This window comes from Meles meles, chromosome 9, assembly GCF_922984935.1.
Source record: "Meles meles chromosome 9, mMelMel3.1 paternal haplotype, whole genome shotgun sequence".
In the NCBI taxonomy this organism is placed as follows: Eukaryota; Metazoa; Chordata; class Mammalia; order Carnivora; family Mustelidae; genus Meles; species Meles meles.
The window spans coordinates 63,458,547-63,481,851 of record NC_060074.1 but is presented as its reverse complement, the minus strand read 5'-3'; the positions used below and the strand labels follow the sequence as shown (position 1 = coordinate 63,481,851).

Sequence of the window (23,305 nt, the reverse complement as noted above, 5' to 3'; positions counted from 1 at the left end):
TGGATATTTTATGCAAAAGCTAAGTGCTTAATTCCTAAGCACAAAATTGCTTTAAATGTGGAATTTATGGAACAAAACAAATGAGCAAAGGGAAAAAGAGAAAAAGTGAGGCAGACCAAGAAACAGACTCTTAAGGTGAGAGAACAAACTGCTGGTTACCAGAGGGGAGGGACCCGGGGTGCTGTGGCCGGCAGGTGGTGGGAGTAAGGAGAGAACTTGTCATGATGAGCACTGGAGGATGTATGGAATTGTTGAGTCATGATACTGTACACCTGAAACTAATGTTACCGTGTATGTTAACTAGACTGTAAATAAACACCTAAATATATATGTATATATGTGTGTATATATATGGATATGCACACACACATATTCTTAAAAATCTGTAAGAAGTTTAACTTTTCTCCCTTGATAAGCAATTCTTTTTTTTTTTTAAGATTTTTATTTTTTATTTATTTGTGAGAGAAGGAGAGCACAGGCAGGGGGAATGGCAGAGGGAGAGGGAGAAGCAGACTCCCCACTGAGCTGGGAGCCCGATGCAGGGCTCGATCCCAAGACCCTGAGATCATGACCTGGGCCAAAGGCAGAGGCTTAATCCACTGAGTCACCCAAGCACCACGATAAGCAATTCTTAAAATGATTTTCTTTTCTTCCCAGAGCCAAGGATGCACTCTTGTCTTAGCAATGGTAGAGAGGCCCCTGCAGATAGACAAACTGGGCCCATGATCTCCCCTTTTCCCTGGATCTCACCTGCCAGAGCTAGATCGGAGTCCTGTGCTAGGCTTTCAATAACAGCAGTGAGTATCCAGGCAGCCTGAAGTTAACCAGGCATTCAGTCTCTTGGCCATGGGCCTGGAGGTTTTCACACTCCCCAGAGAGCAAAGAATTGTCCAACTGCTTTCTGATTTAGCAACGAATGTGCTAAGTTTCATAGTCAGAACTTAGGTAGTGATTTGCATGCATTTTTAGTTTGACTTACATAATTTTGCTTAAAATCTTTCTAAACTTGAGTTTGAAGCCAATTTTCACTGAATTTTTTTCTCTTCTGCCCAAAAGATACATATTTAGATGATCTTTGGTTTTAAACTGCAAGTGTTTAGTCCAACTATTAACAGACGCTGCAGTGGTTTCAACCTCAGTGTCGTAAAGTTCTGCCTCTGTGAAAACAATGGGATCATAATCAAATGAAACCTGCAGTGGACCTCTCTAGAATTTGACCATTGTGGCTTCTAGTTTCTGTACTTGATTTAAAAAAACAAACAAACAAAAAATACAGTATGGTCCCAGGATGAAGCTCTATGCTTATGCAATAATGAGGTCTAGAAAAACTTCTGAGAAGACTGTGCTGTGTGCCATCAAAATATCCTCAATGAATCTACATCTCTAATTTTTTATAAGAATCTAAAAGCAGAGTTTGGTGTTCCAGTTTCTGACAAGGGTCTAAAATGTGAATATTCTGGAAGGTTGAATAAGAGCAATTTCTCACCCCTTCGCTATCAAATATGTGGACTGGAAGGTTGATGTCTTTTTGTGAACAAGTATACACCTTATGTCAAGCTCTTACATGGGAGGTGGACCTATAGTACGCCTTTCCTCAGGTTCTCTCTAAAGCCCTCTTTAATTTCAGTACCAGATCATCTTGTATTTCACTGGGAATAAACGTATAATTATGTGCAAATTTCCCACTGACGCCAGCAATGTCCCCAAGTATGTATGTATGTATGTATTATTTATTATTTTTATTTATCTTTTTAAAAGATTTTATTTTTACTTATTTGTCAGAGAGAGAGAGAGAGCACAAGCAGGGGGAAGCAGCAGGCAGAGGGAGAAGCAGGCTCCCCATTGAGCAGGGAGTTTGATGAGGGACTCAATCCCAGGACCCTAGAATCATGACCTGAGCTGATGGCAGATGCTTAACCGACTGAGCCACCCAGGCATCCCCGTCCCCAAATATCTGAAATACAAGGATAGTGTAGAAACTTGAGGAAATAACTTATTTCTAACATGCTTCATAAGAATCTATAAGATTTCAATATTCTGTTCTCCTATCTCAATGAGAGATCTAATAATAGTAAATCAGAAGTTATAAAATTCTAGACTAGAATTATTATTTTCAATTTTAAATTTAGATATAAGAGATCAACAGTACAGTGTGTCAAAAGTACATAGACCACTTGTAAATTCTAAGATAATTAGTGGTAACTTCTCACAATGTAGAGAATTCTGGTACTCTGTCCCAAATGAAAAGTTTGAGGTCAAGAAAAGGAAGCAAGCAGCATGTGCAGACTATAGTTATCTCAAGATACAGACACAGAGGTGGGGGAAGAGCATAATAGACGTTGGTAAAATCCCTTTACCAGGACAGCATGCAGATACCCTAGTTGTTGTCGGTGTTGACGTCAAACAGGACTTAGCCTTTTCCTTTCCTGAAGAATGGCTCTAGGTCAACAGAAATGACTTTCTTAACTGAGAATGCTTAGGAAGTCTCACCCTCTTCCCCAAGGGAGCACCTGAATCCTCAAAGTCTGATTGTTACGATGTGCAAGAGCCTGTCCTACTTCCAGGGAACCAACCTGAGACATTCAGTGTGAAGGATTATTGACATTTATATCAGCTTTTTCCCTTCTTTTCCATTTTATAGTGTAAGGCTAGGAATTCAACTACTCAGAACACCATTGTGGGGTTATTTTATTTCTTGGGTCACCTAGTAAAACTACCCTAACAGGATTTGATCAGTTTGGGTCCTTCATTTCCCATTGTTGGGAACAGCAGACAGAGAGTAGATGGTGGGAGGGAAAAAGTAGTATAACTGTAAGTTCTAACAAAATTTCAAGTCAGATGTTTCTGCAAGAGTTATTTTTTAAAAATAATACTAATGGGGTGCCTCAGTGGCACTCATGATAGGAAACAAAGCAAAAAAATCCAATTGTTTGGTTGCTGTTGTATTTTTTAATGGTAAGAGGAAGATGTTAAACTCAATTTGGGAAATGTGGTCTTTAAAGTGAATTTAATAGAGGCATGTCCTAAAAAGCATGTAACATGTTCCTGGAACACAGGAACGTGATTTGGGTCAGATATGGAGATATGGAGGCCATCAGCAAGCAAAAAGGTGGTAACTGTGGCCAACACAAAGATAAAGATAACTCAGGAAAGTGTGTAAGTGAGGAAAACAGAAAGCCTGAAATAAAATCATGAGTTCTTGATTTTTCTTTTTCAGTGAGGCCTTCATTAAATACTTGCTCTATGCTTTCAACATGACTAAGGAGGAGAGGGGAGAAAAAGAGTACTGTTTTTAAATACCTTTTATATGCCACACACATTATTTTATTATCTTATTTTACGACCCTGTGGTTTCAGATTATCATCTCCATTTGATAGATGAGAACAAAGGCTCAGAAAATTTAGGCAACTTCCAGAAGTCACCATACTATTAACTAATTTGGCCAGAGTCTCAATCCAGATCTGCCTAACTGTATTTTACTATGATTTTTACACTATGCCATGATGAACTTCAAATTATGTAATAAAGCTGTATGGTGAATTATAGTTTTTATAATCATAGTTTTATTTTGGTTGATGTAATTTACCATTTTTAAATATGAAAAAACAAAGCTAGGGAATTCAAATCTGCTTTGGGGGAATAGAAATAGGGTCTCCTATGTTCTCAAACCTTAAAGAAGATGTGTATATTTGGTTTCATTAAATAGAAAAACAGAAAAAAAGGGCTTTATCTTTCATTAACCACTTTGTAAAGAAAAGCTTCTATTTATTCTGAAGGGAATTAAAAATGTATAGCAATAGGCATTTAGGAAAAAATTACCTCACAACACAGAGTGTATGTACTATTAGCACTGATGTTATTTATTTATGCGTAGCTAGAATTACATGCCCATATAGGACTCAGGCTTATGAAAATGTCTGGAAAGGTTTTCTCAGGGCCGTGGGAAACTACAACGATGCAGAAGTCTGTCATGGGCTTTCTTGTAGGGGTTTTGAGAAACCCTGCATGGCTTCTGTTGATAGAAATGCATCAGCAAAGTTCAATCAATGAGCTGTGCTAGTTGGTATCAACAAGTGTCCTCTCAAACACACGTAGTCTCAGAGAGCAGGCGCTCAGTATTCTTGCTGGAACATTCAGAGAGACAATTGCCAGGGGGACTTTTTAGCTCTACTCACAAGTGGAGAAACCACTCATCAGCTGTTGGCTTCCTGTGGATATGTCCTCAAGATAGAAAATAGCACAGTGTTCATAAGGGTGGCATCCCACACCAGTTCCAGAGGTGAGAATTAAGTATATTCTTATCTTTCAGAAGAGGCCATTCAGGTCAAGTGTATGGGTAGATACACTTTGGAACTGCAAAGCCTAGTGTAGTTCTGAAATGAATGTTGAGTTACACGTTTCAGAATTTGTTGCAAGCCTCACCCAACAAGGAACAGAAAGAAGACCTGCTTTTAAAATCATCCTGTATATCATTACATTTCTTTAGGATGTTGGGGTTTAATTTATTTTATTTATTTATTTGTCAGAGAGAGAGAGAAAGAGAAAGAGCACAAGCAGGGGGAGCAGCAGAGGGAAGGGAAAAGCAGGCTCCCCATTGAGCAGGGAGTTTGATGAGGGACTCGATCCAGGACCCTGGGATCATGACCTGAGCTGAAGGCAGATGCTTAACCAACTGAGCCACCCAGGCTCTCCAGGATGTTGGTTTTGACAGTAAGATTTAGCTGGGGTAAAAGCTGCTGTGTGGCTCTTGAAAAATTCTCTTGTTATCTAAGAAAAAAACATTTAAACTATGCAGATCCCATTTTCATGAATGTGGTTTTTAAAAAAGATAAAAAGAAAAGAGTATTGTATTGAAAATATGTATCTATATATTTATATTACACAATTTTAAAATTTGAAGGGATTAAAAGGCATTTAAGTTTAGTCTTTTATTTACATGATTACACAGATGGGAAACATATTCAAGGTCATACAAGAGAATTTTAATGATAAAAGTAAGACTGTAAATCAATTTTTTTTTTTTTTTGAGATGAGGAGAAGGGGAGAGGGGCAGAGGGCAGAGGGAGAGAATCTTAAGGAGACTCCACACCCATCACAGAACCTAACTTGATGTTCACTCTTATAACCCTGAGATCATGGCCTGAGCTGAAATCAAGAGTTGGATGCTTAACCGACTGAGCCACCCAAGTGCCCCTAAACCAAATTTTTTCAAGTTCCAAATCAAAACATGTACCACAGCACTACATTGCTTTGTTTCATAATTCCTTGATAAATAATAAATTTAAGATGATAAAACACTATCAGCTGATATGTACTAAGTAAAAATGTTAAGTGAAAAAACTTAGAAATTTTAAGGACACTGTAAACATACTAAAACTAAAGACTCGTAATTTGCTTGGGCAATGACATTGCTGAGTTTTAAAATATCACATGTAAATCATTTATCTAACGAGCTTCGTCTTACTGCTTTCCTTTCATTTTTTTAAAAGTGTCCTCTGTCATTGAAGATGCTAAATAAAATGCATCAACAGAAATTAATAGGCAATGGAACTTGATGAATTCTCCTGGAGAATATTTTTATAATGAAAGCTTGGCAACTGTTCCTGTGATTAATCATGATAATGCACAAACCCTCAGGCTCTAAATAAACTGGCCTAGTCCTTTTTTTCTGGAATATTCCTCCCTTTCCTTTTTTCTTACAAGAAAGATTAACCACTCCACCTTCTCCATGTTCTTCTCTTTGAAATCTGCCCCCTCCACTTCTCTATCCAAATCCCACTTTCTCCAGGAAGATATCTCATACCCCCAAAGGAGGGGGTGATGTTGTTCTCCTTCAAATTCCAAAATGCTTTGTATTTCCAGCACTCAATACTGTTCATACAGTATAATATCATCATATATTCTCCAGACTATAAACATTCTGGAAGGATTCAGTTGTATTTCCTAGAAGATAGGTATGCATAGGGAGTCAATAAATATTCTTGCTAATAGCTAGAATACAACAAATGAATACAACAAATGTCTAAGGACTTCAGAAGCAGGATACTCTAAAAATTCAATCATCCGTGGATCATTGGTTAGCACACATGCTGAAAGCAAGGTTTCTCCATGGAGGGATCTTTCCAGGCTTCCCACCTTTGCTGTTACAGAGAAGTGAGAATAAATAAATTAAAAAAAAAAAAAGAAGCTCAAAGAAAAGATTTCCAATTTAGTTTAATCTGAAGGGTTACTTGGCTAAAAGTAGTCTCCTTCTGGGTGACCAGGGATCAAAATTCCCACATTTATGTGAGGGAAACAACAAATAGAAGTGGATTTTATCGACCACTCAACACAACTCAGTGACTAACAATTATTTTCCTACTGAAATTTACAACAATCCTATGAGAGAGGCGTTATTATTCCCAATTTGCCCCTACAAAATTTGTGCTGGATGCTAGGGAACTAGGATTACAGAGAGAATATGAATAAGAAATGGCATTTCTTATAGGTAACATTTCCTCTGCTCTGTTTTGTAAAGTAAACATATGTTAAGAAATAGAGTGTTTTTAATACTCATTAACATATATTAAATGTTATTGTTTATTAAAGACTAATAATTCATTAGGGCTCAAAGATTAAATATCAAACTATTATCATACTACATTTAAAAAATTGTTTCATATTAGTAAAGAATTATTGTGTGTTAGAATAGAAATAATTTTTTTTCTTGTAGAGCACTAATCAGAAACAAATTTCATCTGCCTTAAGTATTTGCCAAGCTAGCCATTTGGGGAAATAGCAAAGTTGGGGTTTCTTCCAGCCTCCAAATCCTATGATTGGTTGATGTATAATCTGCCTTTATAATGGAATTAGAGACAAACTTTTTCTACCTAATTAAGCTTGCTGACGGAGTAGTTTTTTGTATATGCAAAATTTGCTTGCATTTGGATCCTTGTTGCCTGTTCTCTGCAAAAAGGGCAATGTTTTCAAATCCAAAGACATTTGCAGCTGTGCAGCTAGTTAACTAATCACTTCTGAGATCTTCTTCCCCAAAATAAAAATCATCTGGGACTAATTGTTACTCGGAATAATAACAGAGTTTGGCATTTCTGAAGATTTATTCATCACTGGATCTCACATGTCTGAGCCCTCTCTGAAATCCTGAGCCTCTCTTCCAGAAGACCACATGGAGGTCCAAATGGTAGCAGAGATTCCCTGTGGCAAGGTTGGGGTCAGGACTGGACATTCCTCCCCAACACTTTACACCTCACATCCATGTGGCCCTCCAGTTGACTAGTAGATTCCTGCAGTGTGACGTGCCCTGCAGAGCACTGGACGTAGAGCTCCAGGTCTCAGGATACATCCTGGGCTCATCTCAGCCGAGAGATGGGTCAGGTCTGCGGCTGCCATGCAGACCTCCATGCCGATCTGGATCCAGTAAGGATCTAGGTCTCTAGGGGATGAAAAGCATGAATGTGCTTTGTAAAGGAGTAAGCCCATTCATACAAATGTAAATTATAATTCATGTTTGTCTGTTAGGAGTCCAACATTCTCATCAACTTCTTCAGACATAAAAGGGCAGGAAGAGGATGAGTCAGCATTTCTAATGTCACTATGAAGAACATGTTTAGAGGTTTTGCTAAATGGAATACACGTTAAATTTTTTATAATCCAGCGATCCCTGCAAAAACAAAATGGGGATGCTCATTGTTCATTTTGATATTTGATGGTTCACTTTTGTGACCCTGGTCAGGAAGCCCCGTGATGTAGCCTACCCCTAGAGACAACTAGGCTGTCAGGCAAACCATGATTTTTTTCAAGCCCATCTCCAATTAGAAAGTGGAAGAGTGAGAAAGAGATGAGGCAAAAGGAACAAATGGGTCTGGGTATCCGGTTCAGCATCTACATCTTAATTCCATACCTCCAGGGAAACGCTGGCCTTCAGCAAAGGGAGCTCTGCTCCTTTAGAACTCCCTGTACTCAGATTTTCACATCACAATGTGTGAGGGAGCCAAGACTTGCTATTTGAAGACAGGGTTTCTAAAGCTGGGTTCCAAATACAATAGCTTAATTTGGAATTCTGACTGAAACTCTGAGGACATTGCAGAAGCAATAAAGGGTGGTGCACACGGGGTGGTTGTTGACGGCTTGATCTGCTGAGACAACTGTGAACTTGACCCAGCACGTCGAGCGGCACAGAGGCCCACCCTAAAAACATGTGAAGTCCAAAGGAATATTAATTAATTAGAAGAAAAGGGTCAGCAAATTAACCGTGAGATTTTGGAAAGGTCATGGGATCCTTTGTCCATCGTTTTTCAATAAAAGGAGAGGTAGGATGAGCTGGTGAAATCTAACACCTATCACAAGTGTATTGTAAGAATAAAATGATAAATCAACTGTGAGAGTTTTGGATGACTAAAGCATGCATGGCAAAAATATTTAATTTATACTCTGTTAATAATAGATAATATATCTATAATTTTTTGAAATAGATGACCGAGTCTAACTTCTCAAAAAAGGAAGTATTTTTATCTCCTACATATGGATTTAATAAAATTTGTAGAGAACAAAGTAGAACTGTTACAATAACCAGATTATCATTAACAAAAAAGTCAAGCCATTGCCTACAATTAGATTTTTGAAGTATAGATATTGCTTATTTTAAGAAATAGATTTTTTTGGGTGGAAAAACCAAATGTAAAGACAACTATTAATTGACATTTTCAAGGAAAATTTGGTGATCTCTTAACAAACAAAACATCATTTTATAGGATATGTTATTATTCCTAGTGTTTTCTATTTCATAAATCCATGTTTATGCTTGGCTTTCTTCAAGCATATGAGTTCATCTTCATCGTTATTTATAATCGCAATTTTTTAATCACAAGGAATCACAAGGAATTGTTATTGAATGCATACTGAGCAAGCAGGCTCCACTTTAGGTACTAGAAATTCAAAGATTAATAAAACACAGTCCTGGTTTTTAAATAGCCAGTTATTTGAGGAAGGTAGTATGAAAGCAAATATGTTTAACAACATATAATATAAGCACACTAGATCTTTCTAAGTCATGGTCACATCCCAACAAGCAGTAATATTTTCTGCTTGGGTGGGTGAAGGGATAAGGACCTGCTATTTTAAAAAACGGGTCCTTAAAGCTACTATGTTTCACTGATGCCAGGAAAGGACTACAGGTGGGATGACAAAGCCAGGGTTGTAGGGGTGAGCAGAGATGAGTGACTCCAATGGAGAAACCAGTCTAAGCAAATTCATAGAGGTATGAGATAGCATAAAGCTTTCTCATATCTGCAAGCAATTCAATGAGATTGGAACACTGGCCAAAATAAGTGGGTGAGGAAGTAAATTGTTTCTTTTGAATTAGTCTGAGAATTGTTCATAGATCTAAAAGGGAATTCCTGAGTATGCCTAACTATGTGGAGATTGACAAGAAATAGCATGTGGGGGGCCTGATAAGGAAAAGACAGTGCAGTTGTGCCATCCCTTTAGGGTTAACTTAGAGATAATTTAATGCATTGGATAATGCACCAAGGCTTGCATATTCTTAGATCCCACTTGGGAAAGCAACTTGGAAAAGAGGAAAACACCAAAAAGGGCAAATGTTGAACACCTGGTTCTTTCTTCTTCCCAGGCACCATCTTTTCCCATCCTCCCATCCACGTACCTACTTTGACCTCGATGATTCTCCTTTGAAACTTTGGAGTGTGTGTGTGTTTAATGAAGAGAGGCAGCTGGGAAGGAGAACAGAAGCTTTTTTTTTTTTTTTTAAAAAGGGTGCTTCTTCCCAGTTTAAATAGAACACCTACTTTGAATATGTCCTAGCAAGTTCAGAAGAGAATCCAAGACTGAAAAAATATGGAAAGGCAAAAGTATAAGTCTACAGACATCCTGGTTCATTAGCTACCAAGTTACAGAACCATTTAAATGAAAGTAGTCTCTGGATTGCCTAGGGGTTCATGCTCATCGCCACAGCGCCAATAAATCTAGTCTCTCTCTCTCTTTTGCTCTTTCTCCCTCTCTCTCATACACACACACCACTGATACTAAGCCCTCTGGGAAATGAAAGCAAGCTTATAATTACCTCGGCAGATTAATTGACCTATTAATGTTGAGCCAGACATTGTTATTCTTTCCCCCCTTCTTCCTCCTTAAGAGAACCCCAATTTTGTTGGAAACATTTATTAGTCCAACTTGAAGACTATCTTTCCCAGCCTTCTCTCTTGTTCCTGTAAGTGGATGTAGAACAATTCTGGCCAACGAGACCCAGGAGGACGTCTGCTGAGAATTTCTGAACATTCTGGATTTTCAATATAAGCTCGACCCCTTCTTCCCTGCGCCTTCTTGCATCCTTCCTGAAATACCCAAGTGATAGCCAAGCATTCGCTGGATGCTAGGATCAGATCCTTCTGGTTCAGAAACCAACCTTTCAAGGTTCATGTGGACCAGCCCTGTTTCTCAAAGCATGTGGGACTGCTGTAATTTGGGGTATTTTACTTAGAATGTAAAAATCCTAGACCTGAACTCCAGGTATTACAATGGAAAGATTTGGAAATCTATACTACAGTTTCTCTGATCTCTGTGGATAGAAGAAAAAGGATGTGATCCCATTTTCAGGGGCAAAATATAATCAATCACTAACACAAGAAGCGCTATCCCTTTTTCTTCAGGTTAAATCCTCAGTTCTCTGATGTCAAGAAATCATTTCTTGACAATTTCTGCCAATCAACTATAATTGGCAGAATATATAATTAATATATTTTTTAAGTGATTAACTGCCAAGATGAAAGGTAGGCAGAGATAGCTTGGTGACCCCAATAACATGCTCCTTTTTGAGAAGTGGCTGCCCAGCTAGAGAAAACATTTCTCAGCCATCCATTGTGTGTAAGGGGATCACATGACTATTCCTCACCATTTAAATACAAGCCAGCTGCGTGTGTCATTTCTGGGCTAAAGAGATACATATAATTCTTCATGAAGTCTTTTTCCCTCTGTTGACTGACTCTGAGTACCTAGAAGCTAGAGGAGCCACAAGAGAGAAGGATCCAAGATCCATACATGAAAACATGGAAGGCCGCCTGCCAACCAGGAACAACCACATAGAATTTTTCATGAGTAAGAAATGCCTCTAATTTTGTTAAGCCACCAATACTTTTGGGTATATTTGTTGCTGAAGCTAGTGTCATTCTAATCAATATGAAGGACAAAGACAAAAATCTTACATTTTACTGAGCTAAACTCGAGATAACTGAAAAAGTACTAAAGCAATTGAGCTGACCTAGAAATAATTAAATTTTCTGCCATTAGGCAAAAATGGGACATTAGAATAGAAATTAAATTAATTTATAGGGAAAGAGAAATTTCCAGTTTGTTCTCCCTTGAGATTGTGACTTGTAAAACTCATACCCTCTGGCTACTAAATATTCTTTAATTGGCTGTCTTCAGCTGGCTGGATATAGTCTTCTTTTCTGCAAAGAATTTCCTCTATTTACTCCTGTTAAGAGACTGAAATGAGCACCATGTTCTATGTGGCTTTGCAGTATAGTAGAGGCTAGCATAATATTCCATTTTTTCCCCAAATGGGTTATTTCACGGTGATTGTGACTTGGGTTCAAAGTCAACTATCTTCCATATAAAAGTTGAGTTTGATAGAAACTAAAAATGCCATCATTTTTCCTCCTAAAATCAGAGAGTTTCTAACCCAGTCTGGCCAGGAATTTTCTACATGTTTCAAGTGAAACTTTTGATCTGGGGAACTATCCTGTTCCAGGTCCTTTTAAAGATGTCCGTATTATTCCTTGCCCCAATATAAAGAACAGCTGTTGTTTAGAGAGACATTCTTGTGACCTAATTGGAATATGTCACATAGACCTTCCATGGCCCAGCAGGAAGAGCCACATGCTTTTCATCTAGCTAATTCCAACAAGACAATAGGTGAAACTAAAAAAACAAAGCAAAAGCCTCTCTTTTAAATTAGTGAGACACCATTTTACTTAGCAATTGCAGAAATTTCAAAGATTAGAGCTATAATTCAGTGTCCATTCATTCTTCTATAGTCAGAATCTTTTCAGAAAGAAACTACTTCAGACAACCTTATTTTGGGGGTGGGTATGGGGTAAATGGCATATGGAATTATTTTCTTTTCTCATTCTGGAAAGTTTGTTTGCAGCTTTCTCTTTGCATCTATTTGACAACAGTGTAATTATAAATCCATTGCTACCCAAGTAATGTTCCATTGCAAAAGGAGGATAATTTTTTCCATAGAAGATCTGGATATAAAATGAGAAGCTTTTTCCTTCTTTTGGAAGATAAATCAACTCATACTAAATGATCATGCCAAATGCTTTAGGATTTTACCAGAACTACCAAAAGTATATGCTAAGGGAGAATGGATACTGGGGAAGCAACCCCATTTGCCTTAAAAAAAGAACCCAGATCTATTGGGAAATGCAATAAGCTCAGCTAAAAAGACAATTATTCTAGACTCCTCACTAGGAAGAGTGGCATTTCCCACAGTTATGACCCATTAGACATAAGTCTCAATGTGTGTGTAATCAGGAAAGCTCTTGGAGAAAGCTGATTTTCCTGGAACTTGTGTTTTGCCCTTTGCACTTCCTACCTTCCTGCCTGGAATTTACTCAGGATGCTGGAGGAGAGGAAGCCATTTTGACACCACAAGGCAACAGATCAGAGGATGAGAGCCACATGCTAAAGATGGCTAAAAGGAAGGAAAAATTAGCTGAGACGCCTGGAGACTGTGGATCTTGCCAGGACTGTGAAGTCCTACTTTAATATCACTTAATGTCACCTGAGAAAAACAAAACCTCTATTCAGTTAATTTAGTGAAAATTGAATTATTTCTTAGGAGCTGCCAAACCTATACCAAGTTAATCCAACTAGACTGCAAGGAGAATGCTGGGGTTTTTTTCAAAATAAGAACAGTTTCCAAACAAGTATCTCAGAAGCACTCATTTACTTTGGCAGTTATCAAGCTGATATATTCATAAGTCTTTTTCTGTGCTCTTTAAAATGACTCTAAGGAAGACTACCAAGGAAGAGCATATGCAACTCTCATTTATGGATCATCTTGAATGCGTTTCATCCCTCCATTTATTTATGCAGTAAACATTTACTGAGGTTTCCAGTAAGCACAGTGGGGGGGCAGGGAGGCAAGGATCAAAAAGTACATGACAAAGAGCTCAGTTTACTTGAAAGTAATAAGACCAAATCTTTCTTAAAATACTGTTTTCCAGTTCTTCGCTTTCTGTGGGTTGTTTGTTTCATGTACATTAGCTCTCCAAGACAGGGACAAGCCTAGCTCCACAGTCAACATTAACAAAATAAAAAGATCTAACCTACCAGCGTAGTGTCTGTTGCCACAGGTTCAGAACACCGTTTCGTAATTTGAAAATTTTAATTAGATGTTGTGCCAATACGTTCATTATGATTGTGAGAAGTGCTTGAGTAAAATTTTTCATTCCATCTACTGCTGAAATTGATTTTCTAAATTCAGACTGTTCCTAACAGCAGATATTTTGTGCTCCTCTACTCTTGTTTTCTGTCATTTCTATGATTAAAAAAAAAAAAAATCATTGAACATCAGGCCTTTACACCAGTACTAGAGGACAACTATTTACTGCAGGATGGTACGCGAAACACCAGTGAGGATCAGAAAAGCCACCTTCCATTCACCTCTTCTTCGGAGTCACCTTAAACACATCATTTAACTTCTTTTGACCTCAGTTTCCATAGGGGTTAAATGATGTAGTGGAATTAGATCATCGTGTTGCTCCATAGTCCTAAAATTCTCTTATTTCCCTGCTCTATTCTCAGTGTGATGCATTAGTAGATAAGTTTCCCAGCTAAGAGCAGCACATTAATATTATTTTTAAATCATGCATGGCTTCTCTATTTCTGTTGCCTCAGGAATTATACATCTTAGCCCACATCCTGTATCAAACCACAATTGTATATATAATTAAACAATATAATATCATTTTATATTAATAAAGTCATATCATTGTACTCAGGATCAGAATATAGGGCTGGTTTTATGATTTCTAGCTTTTAAGAACACAACTTGCATTGCACACACGAGATAATTGAATGAAAATTAGATGGAGAATATGCTGTTTTTAATTTGCTCTTTAAAAGTATCCTCCAGATATCTAGGAGTGAGTATAACAAAGCTTATCTAAAAGCACAGTGATCTTCTTGCCCCATTCTGAGAAACTGCTTTCAAACTCTAAAGAAAGATTCATTGTATACAAAATCTGAATGCTGAACTTCCTATCGTTTTAGTATCAACAATGGCAGTAATTAATGAACACACCTGACAGTTATCTGCCCACCACCGTAGAGAGGTAACCTGATTTGCTTATGTCTTTCATGAACATACCTGAACTGAAATTCATTAAGCACAACCAGTTTAACCCACCCCCTTCTGAATTTGATAAGATTTCAAATGCCATTGTCTTGCTTGCGAAAAGATGTTGAAGGAACATAAACACTCTTTATCACTCTTACAGTTATCCTGCAAACCAGCTCACACCTCCAACTATTATTTCTATTACACAGACACATATTCCCCTCTACTCACCACAATGAGTTAAAGGTAGACAAAAGCTCTCGGTGGCAGCCTTTGAGTCATTACTCTGCTTTACCATTCCTTTCATCTTAGGTGTCATGGCTCAGTACTTTACAGACAGCCATTCATTCTGTTAGCTTTACTGCAAGCACCGAGAGCGGTGCCTTGCACTTGCTGCAAAATTTAGCTTTTATGCTTCTGGTCATTCTTCCCACAAAAACAACAAGACCAGTTTCCAAGCTATTCTTAACTCTCCTTCCGAAACATTTCAAAAGAGAAAGACAAGATTTCATGATTCCCATGCAAACTCCCAGCCTGCCCGCCTGCCTGCTGCCGCCAATACTTCTTCCTCTTGCTGGTGATGACATTCAGCGAGCTCCCCAGCCCCGACGCTTCGTTATGTAAGGCTGTCTAGGTCAAGTGTAGGAGACACACTGCTGGCCTGTGAAAACTCATGGAACTCTTCCTTCAGATTAACACTTCAGGGACTATGGAGGCTGGAGGAAGCTGAGCTTTTACTACATCTTTTGGGGGTAAATATTTTTGCATGATTCAGTGGTTTGTATGCTCTAGTCTTGGCAGATGCCCGTCAGCCATGCTGAGAGGTGCCGAGAGAAATTACTAAGGGAGTCCAGTTTTGTCAGCATGCTTGAATAAGCATAGGAAGTCTGGTAGCAGTCCTAGTTTTAAGACACTCGGGGAGTAAATGAATCATAAATTAGGATTTGCTTGTCAAGCACCTTCTCTAGCCATCGAGGAATGAATGTTGCTGTGGCTGTTTAAACTCTGAATACAATCCATTTGCTGGGAGGTGTTGCTGGAAAGCACTATTAGCTCTCAGAGATTTACTGCAGTTCTTGGCTGTTCCGTTGCCCTTGTCTGATTGCAAATTTGCTTTCCTTGTACATAAGCTCGATGTTTTCCCACGTTTGTCTTCTGCGGTGATTGTTTGTGACAATATGAGAATGACGGCGTCATAACCTGGCAGTGATGTGACTTCAACAGATAATAAATCCTGCCTACTTCGTTCCAAGGTGAATCCTTCAGTAAAAGCGCCATTTGATACTAGCTAGCCCTGCACATGCTGGGCTAACTGCTCTGGTTCAGACTGGGCTGTGTTCAGGGGACGTGGAGGCATGATCCCAGATTGGACGTGAACAGTTATTCACTCTGTGAATAAAATTAGAAACAGCATAGCACTGATTCTGTTTTAGACTCTCACCCCGTGTCCTGGTCCGGGAATTAGTTAGGATAGCAGGCTCTTATGGAACACTGCAGAAAAGCCTGGAGAAGTAGCAGCGTTAAGACTGCAGCAGCGGTGTGATACTGGCAAGGAATTTTAATAAGACTTAACCAGAGATCCTGATACAACAGATGGCACCTAATTTAAAAGATGGGTGGGTATTTAAAAAGTTCAAGACAGGAGCAGCACATTTGAGAGGGTTCGGCTTCCTGGGTGCCCTTGGCAGGAGAAGTTCAGTGCTTCAGACAGGATGTCATGAGTTAGGAAAATAAAGGCTGTGTAAAGTGTCTCGTGATGTTAAAGAGGTAAATTTGAGGCTGAATATTCAGTGTCCATAAATGAGGACTGGCACGGGGCAATTAACGATAGCACATTCACTCACTAAGCAAATAGGTAATTTTTAAGAATCTGCAATTTCTTACATTATTTTTTATTAAATTAAAGGAATGCAAATGAATGTTGCCAAAATAAATTTCCTTCTGGGTACCTTTCACTCTGTTAATAACTATTAACAGTAATACATTGATTATTTATGTTGGGAATATATTGTTTATCATTTTATGTTATATTTAATTGATTAAACATGTACGTGTTTTCCCAAATAACTTGAAGAGACAGTTATGGTCCCTCAGGGCCTGATTTTTATATTACTAATGTCAATAGGCATTTTCCCCATAAACCTAGCTTGGCATAAGAGCCCCAATCAGACCAGGCTTTACTCAGTTTGGCATCCAGAATAATCCTCACACACAGAATGTGAAAAACAATGCATACATACTTAGTCATACTTACAATCTTTAGTTCATATAGCTGTACGATAACACTGTCAGTGCTCAAATGTCTATAAATGATTTTTGTTTCAAAATCTGTTTTTAATAGGAATTCTTTTCTCTGTTAATGGAACTTAAATGGTTATATTCACTAGTTCATTTCTAGAGTAAAAGATATGAGTTAAATGAGGCTACAGTTAGTTTTGGTTCTGCTGTCTCTGGATGATTTTCTTCTCAGTGTGAAGTAGCATTAGTAATTAATCTACTCCAAAGGGAGATTACATTTTTTGGTGAGATTATATTATTAAATGCTTATGATATTGAGCCAACATTGATTGAAGTAGCTACCAAATGCTAGGCCAGTGGTTCTCAAAGCGTGGTCTCCTGAGTACCAGGAGCAGCACCTGGAAGCTTGTTAGGAATGCAGATTCTCAGGGGCTGAGAGGGGCAACTTGTCTTTTAACAAGCCCAGCAGGTGGCCATGAAGCATGCTAAAGTCTGAGAACCACTAGCCTGGGTAGAACTCGGGTTAAATATCATGAAAATAGTTTTCACTACACACAGTCAAATGTATGTTACATAACTGAATTCTCTATTATTCTATCTGGTGGCCCAGATTTCTCCATGTAAGCAGTACTATGTTTTAAGGATTTATGTTAGTGTTTAGTACATCTTCAGCCTAAATTGTCCATAAGAAGCTTTGTGTTCCAGCAGTTCCATTTTTACCTTTTAGAAGTCACGTGGTGTGGTGGGAAACGGTGAAAGACCTATGCCTTCTAGCTCTTGAGGAGGCAAGGACTTCTCGCTCACTGTGTGACTTGGCCCTTGTCACTGACCTTCTCTGATGTTCAGTTTCTCATTTGTGAAATGATAGGTTGGCCTATGTCAGGGTTTCTCAGCTCAGCACAATTCACGTTGGTGGTCAGATAGTCTCCATCATGGGGTCTGTTCTGTACATCATACAATGAGCAACATCCTTGGCCTCTACCTTCAAGGTGCCACTAGCAACCCTCAATTGTGACAACCCCAAATATTTCTAGACATGAACACATCTCCCCTGAGGGCAAGCTTGCCCCTCCCACCTCCTCATTCCCACCCCGTCCCTTCCCCACATCTTCGAATCTGAGATTTGCTGGCCTAGGTTAACTTCCCTTTGTAAAGTTATAGTATACAAAATAGTACAACAAATGTATTGTTTCTTCTTTTGGAAGCAGGCGGTTTCAAACTTAATAAAATAAATAGATACATGTCTCTTTTGTATAAGCCGCGAATAAGCTGAGGCCTCTTTGCCCCCTTGAAAGTCTAGGTGTAATTTGTTCAAATACCAGTTCCACAGTCTGTGAAAGTCCAAAACCCCTCTTCAGCCTTTCAGGGACTTAAAATCTTGTAACATCCTCTGTGTCCTGGAGTCCTGGTTCCGTGTATCCTACCTCATCACTCTTAAAAAGTGACCTAGATTCTATCTGTCACAAGTTTCCACCAGAGAATTTTCTATACCAATCATCTTTGGGGTTGATAGATTTCACTAAGGATTTGAGTTCTTCCCTTCATTCTTCCTCTCTCTCCTATCTCTGCTCCTCACCCTGTTCTTGCAGAGTGTTCTGGGAGCTCCAAATTCCCCCGCTAGTGTATACAGCAGACCAGTTTTCCATGGCTTTTATATCCAGATGTAAATGCCCAGATCTGACAAAGAGCTTAGAAGATCAAGGGTCTCCAGTTTAGAACCATCTTCTCTTCATGCACACACGCATATTTTTTCCCAAGTGTTAGAAATTCTTTTTAGGACAATGTACTACAAACTCAAATTGTATCCTAAGATATTCGTGAATTAAGGCACTTAATCTAAAACATGGATACAAAAAATGTGTCAGACAGCTATATCTTGATTAATCAAAACAATGGCTTATATTTGAATGATTATATCTGTATTTCCAAGTTATTTTATGGACATGATCCTTTCTGAGAGCCACAGCAACCCTATAGATAGGTCCCATTCCTATTATCATTTTACAGATAAGAAAATGAAACTGAAGATCTTCAGGTGCCAAATCTACTTCTCTTCCCACTATTCCATAAGGCAAGACTCAATAGTGTATGTAGTTTGAACACATTGGTGAGTATTATAATTTCAAAGTGTTGTTTTTTTTTTAAGATTTTATTTATTTATTTGACAGACAGAGATTTCAACTAGGCAGAGAGAGAGAGGAGGAAGCAGGCTCTCTGCTGAGCAGAGAACCCGATGTGGGGCTCGATCCCAGGACCCTGGGATCATGACCTGAGTCGAAGGCAGAGGCTTTAACCCACTGAGCCACCCAGGCGCCCCTCAAAGTGTTTTTTTGATAAAGATTTATTTCAAGAGTCTTTCTCTGCTCTAAGTCACTCAGGGAGTATAAGGGTGGATGCGTGCTACCAGTTCTTTGCTGTATTTGCTAGGATTCATACATTTGCCCTGACTTATTTGTATATAATAGGTTTAGTGAGTTGTTCTTTATATGTATTACTAAGTACTTACAGAATGATTTCAACACAGCATTTATGCTGCAGTAATGTGTATTATGTCACTTAATGCTCTCAAAATCCCCAAGAGGATGGGATTGTTCCCCCTCTTAAGAGGTGCCACTGAATTCAATCTAACCCAAACTTGGGTTTTAGCTGAGCTTCTGCACTGACCAGGCCATCTGCCCTGAGGCCATCTCTTCTCACTGCTGCACCCAGTACCGCGGCTCCACACTGAGCATATACTGAGCCTCAGTAAATATTTGTTGAATGGTTGTTGAATAATTATCATTGTTACCTAGTTCCTTTATATTTTGTGCTTTTCATAACATTATTCACCCCAGTCCATTAAGTAGCAACTTACAAATGAGATCCAGAGTTGAAAATCGAAATTAAAAAATCAAATTCCCAAAGGCAGAGGGGTAGGTTCATTTAAGGCTGCCATACACCTGGAGCTCTTTGCAACTCAATCATTCATGCAATTTTCTTTATGTATCTTAAGAAAAAATCTTTTGGTTTGATACAGAGGCTTTCTCAGACTTACAAAGTCAAGTTATTTCCAACATCAAGTATAAAGTCTTATGTTAAAATACTGGTTTCCCAACACTAGAGTCACACAGTCACTTCCAATTCTCTTTGAGCTTACAGTAAATACCTAGGAGTCAAAACTCGAAAGATCTTCTGTTCCATTTTGTTACTGGTGAAGTAAAGTTGGCATACCATATTATACTAGTTTCAGGGGTGTAGCATATTGATTTGACAATTCTGCTCATTACTAAATGCTTCCCACCGTAAGTGTAGACACCACCTGTCATGCACCATACATATTCCATTTTAGAATATTCAGAAAAAAAGTATTCAATAATAGAAGATAATTTAAACACATATTAAATACAGTAAATTCCAAATGACTTGATAGTATATGTAAATTCCAATTTTTTTTAAAGATTTTTATTTTATTTATTTGACAGAGAGAGAGATCACAAGTAGGCAGAGAGGCAGGCAGAGAGAGAGGAGGAAGCAGGCTCCCTGTGGAGCAGAGAGCCCGATGTGGGGCTCGATCCCAGGACCCTGAGATCATGACCTGAGCCGAAGGCAGCGGCTTAATCCACTGAGCCACCCAGGAACTCCCAATTTTTTTTTTTTTTTTGAAGCTGCGACTCAGCTCAATATTACGGTCTTCTGTTGATAGCCGAGAAGTGCTCAACCTACATCCTAACTCAGGACTCTTAGGGGTGCGAGTTGTCATTCCAACCCTTTCTCTACGACTGGTTAGCTTTGTGATGACAGGCAATTTATGAAACCTCTCTGAAAATCTGTTTCTTCAGCTCTCAAGTGAGAATCATCCTGTCTCCTGTCCAGAATTTAGTAGAGATAATGTATATCAAGTAGTCTCTTTCACATATTAAAAGCGTTCAGAATATAATTGTTTATAATTATATTTGGCATCATCTGCTTCCAAATATACCAGGCTGTCTCAAGGCGTCCTCTCCATCTCTTTTGAGCAACTAGACTTTGGTATTAGTGCAGGCTCTGGGACTCAAAGCCGCTGGATTCAATGACTAATGTTCAAAGTGCTGATGAGTCAAGATCTGGTGAAGAGACAGGATGAGGCTAGCCGTGAATGGACAGTTACCTACGCTTATGCTGCCCCTGAAGATACTTTTAAAAATGCAGCATCCTAAGATAACTAGCCAACCATGTGTCCGGCATTTTTATTCTTTTTTTTTTTTTTTTTTTGGTCAGCTGCTGTTCTTTATTATTACTATTATTATTATTTTAAAGATTTTATTTATTTATGTGACAGAGAGACACAGAGAGAAGGCAACACAAGTAGCGGGAGAAGAGGGAAGAAGGGAAGAAGGAGGGAGGGAGGAAGAGGGAGAAGCAGGCTTCCCGCTGAGCAGGGAGCTTGATCCCAGGACCCTGGGATCATGACTAACGACGGAGCCATCCAGTTGTCCCTGTCAGCCCCTGTTCTTAAAAGATTATATTATCGAAGTAAATAATCCTTTGAGAGATTTGAAAAGCCTAGGAAATGTAGAATTTTTTTTTTTCAGAGTAGAAGGAACAACTATTAAGAGGAAGAGTATGTATCGCTAGAAAAAACTTTAGAATTATGCTGATTTAATTTATCTTGAAAAACAATTTGGGCCTAAAGATAAAGACAAACACATTTCTACCAAGTTAGGGAAACATCTTTGACTACTGAGAGCCTAAATTAAGTAATGCCTCAAGTATTTTTCTAATTCCAATATTCTGTGTAAATGGATTTACCCTGGAATGTGGTCAGCTATGTTCCAACCAATTCCAAGATGATTAGATTTACTAGACCTGTTTCATGTATCCATTGATAACTAAGGAAAAATAAGTGACATTTAATGTTGCTGTTTTAATCATTTATCCTAAAATCCATCATTAGTCTCATAGGTCTCATAATCTGGAATTTGTTAAATAAGCTGATTTGTGAAAAATTAATCCTTTTTGGTTTTTCTAAATGAAATTATAGTTCTCTGATAAAGTGACATTATTTTATTTTTTATGTCCAAGAAGTGAAACAGTGAAACAGGATGTTTAAAAGAGTTATCAGTGTTCTGTTGGGATTCTCTCATTTTGAGAGGCAAAGAAAAATAGAACAGGTATCAATCTTCTATATGAAATTTCCTAAAGATAACATTGTGATGATCTAATTTGGGAGAAAGGAACATGACAGTAACAGTAAGAGTGTTTTGGTTTCAAACGTACAGTTTCTAGTGAAAACATCAGAGAAAACTGTGTATCAGTCAGCATAGTCAGGACATCTGAAAGAAATGTTTTGGTCTTTAGATTCGTTAAATGTGTCCTCCTGGCAATGAGCCAGCCCCTTCCCCCCCCCCCCCCCCCCCGCCACACACACATCCATCCACCTTGTCTGAAGTGGCTTTAGGAGCAAATAAGCCAATTATGAGGACACTAATAATATTGTCAGTAGCCTTAGAGCAAATAGATGGTTCCCTTAAACTGGTGGAAACAAAAGGAGAATATTTGGTTTTGGCTTCTCGACATTATCCTTTCCTGGTCTCCTCGTGAACAGGGTTCCGTCTTTCCTTCTGTAGCAGGTGTGCCGGGACCTGTGTGGTCTGGCATCTGCCCACCCCTCCAGACTCTAGCCATTTCCACAGACCCAGTCTTGCATTTGTCTGTACACATTATCTCCTCTTCTTAAAACATACCTTCTCTTTTTCCTTCACATCTCTGTGCTTCTCCTAATTGACTCCTATGGGAAACTCCCAGGCAAAGTCAAGACTTGGCCTGGATATCACTTTCCAGTTAACAAAGAAAAAAGCTTGATAATTCCTGATGATGGCAAAGGTGTGGGAAACGGGTCTCTTAAGTTGTTGCTGGAATGTAAAAAGATGCCATGACTTTGGAGAGAAGCCTAGCAATGTCTACCAAAGTTAAAAGGCCCATGCCCTTCCACTCAACTGAGCCATTTCCTGAGATGAGTTTTTCCACAGAAAAACTTGTGCAAGTGGGGAAAATGTTTGGAAAGTGGTATTGACACCAGCGTTGTTTGAAGTAACAGCAAAACAAAACAAATGAAGCTAAAAAACTGGAAATAACCTAAGTACTTATCATTTGAAGACTGATTAACTAGATTTTTAGTGTATCCATCTATGTGCATACCAAAATACTCTTTACCTTATAACACATGTTACATAATAACAAGGGGGAAAAGTTGAGATACACTATGTATAATGTATGTAACATATGTTACATAATAACAGGGAAAATTTGAAATAAAATATGTAAATCCAACAAGGTATACATCAATAGATAGTATGATGTCATTTCTGGAAAAAAATATACAAAACATATATTTCAGATGATTGGATAAACCCAAGTAATTTCAAACAAATTCAAAAGAAATTATTAACATGATTGCTTCTCCGGAATGGCCCTGGAGGAAGAGAAACAGGAAAGTTAATTTTGATTTTTAAAATCAAACAGGTCAAGTGACATGCAAAATGTTACTTGAAGAGTCGGTTAGGAATTTTCTTGGTAGAAGAAGGGAGAGGTACCTGTCTCCAGTAGGCCTGAAAGTGTGCCGTCCAAAAGAGAGTGGGCATCCTTAGGGTACAGTGGGAGGAGCAGTGGCTGATTCACACGGTGTGGGTACAGAGGGAAGAGGTCAGGCTTAGGAGCTGAACCTCTGTGACAATCATTGCCAACCC

General features: G+C 38.5%; 1 protein-coding gene and 1 long non-coding RNA gene across 5 annotated transcripts in view; one reads left to right on the top strand and one right to left on the bottom strand.

Annotated features, from left to right (window-relative positions):
* The window catches only part of LOC123950559, a 134,213-nt gene extending 119,231 nt beyond the window's left edge, over positions 1 to 14,982 (bottom strand). The window contains exon 1 of the long non-coding RNA XR_006820251.1: positions 14,595 to 14,982. This is a non-coding gene — a long non-coding RNA (uncharacterized LOC123950559). The remainder of the gene's footprint in view (positions 1 to 14,594) is intronic.
* LOC123950557 (sodium channel protein type 1 subunit alpha) overlaps positions 14,980 to 23,305 on the top strand; it is a 152,350-nt gene continuing 144,024 nt past the window's right edge. For 2 of the 4 annotated variants that reach the window (XM_046018496.1, XM_046018491.1), the window contains exon 1: positions 14,980 to 15,115. The gene's annotated coding sequence lies outside the window, so the exon portion shown is untranslated. Of the gene's footprint in view, positions 15,116 to 18,665; positions 18,709 to 23,305 lie in introns of those variants that run through there. The other 2 variants (XM_046018495.1, XM_046018494.1) reach the window with 2 other exon arrangements.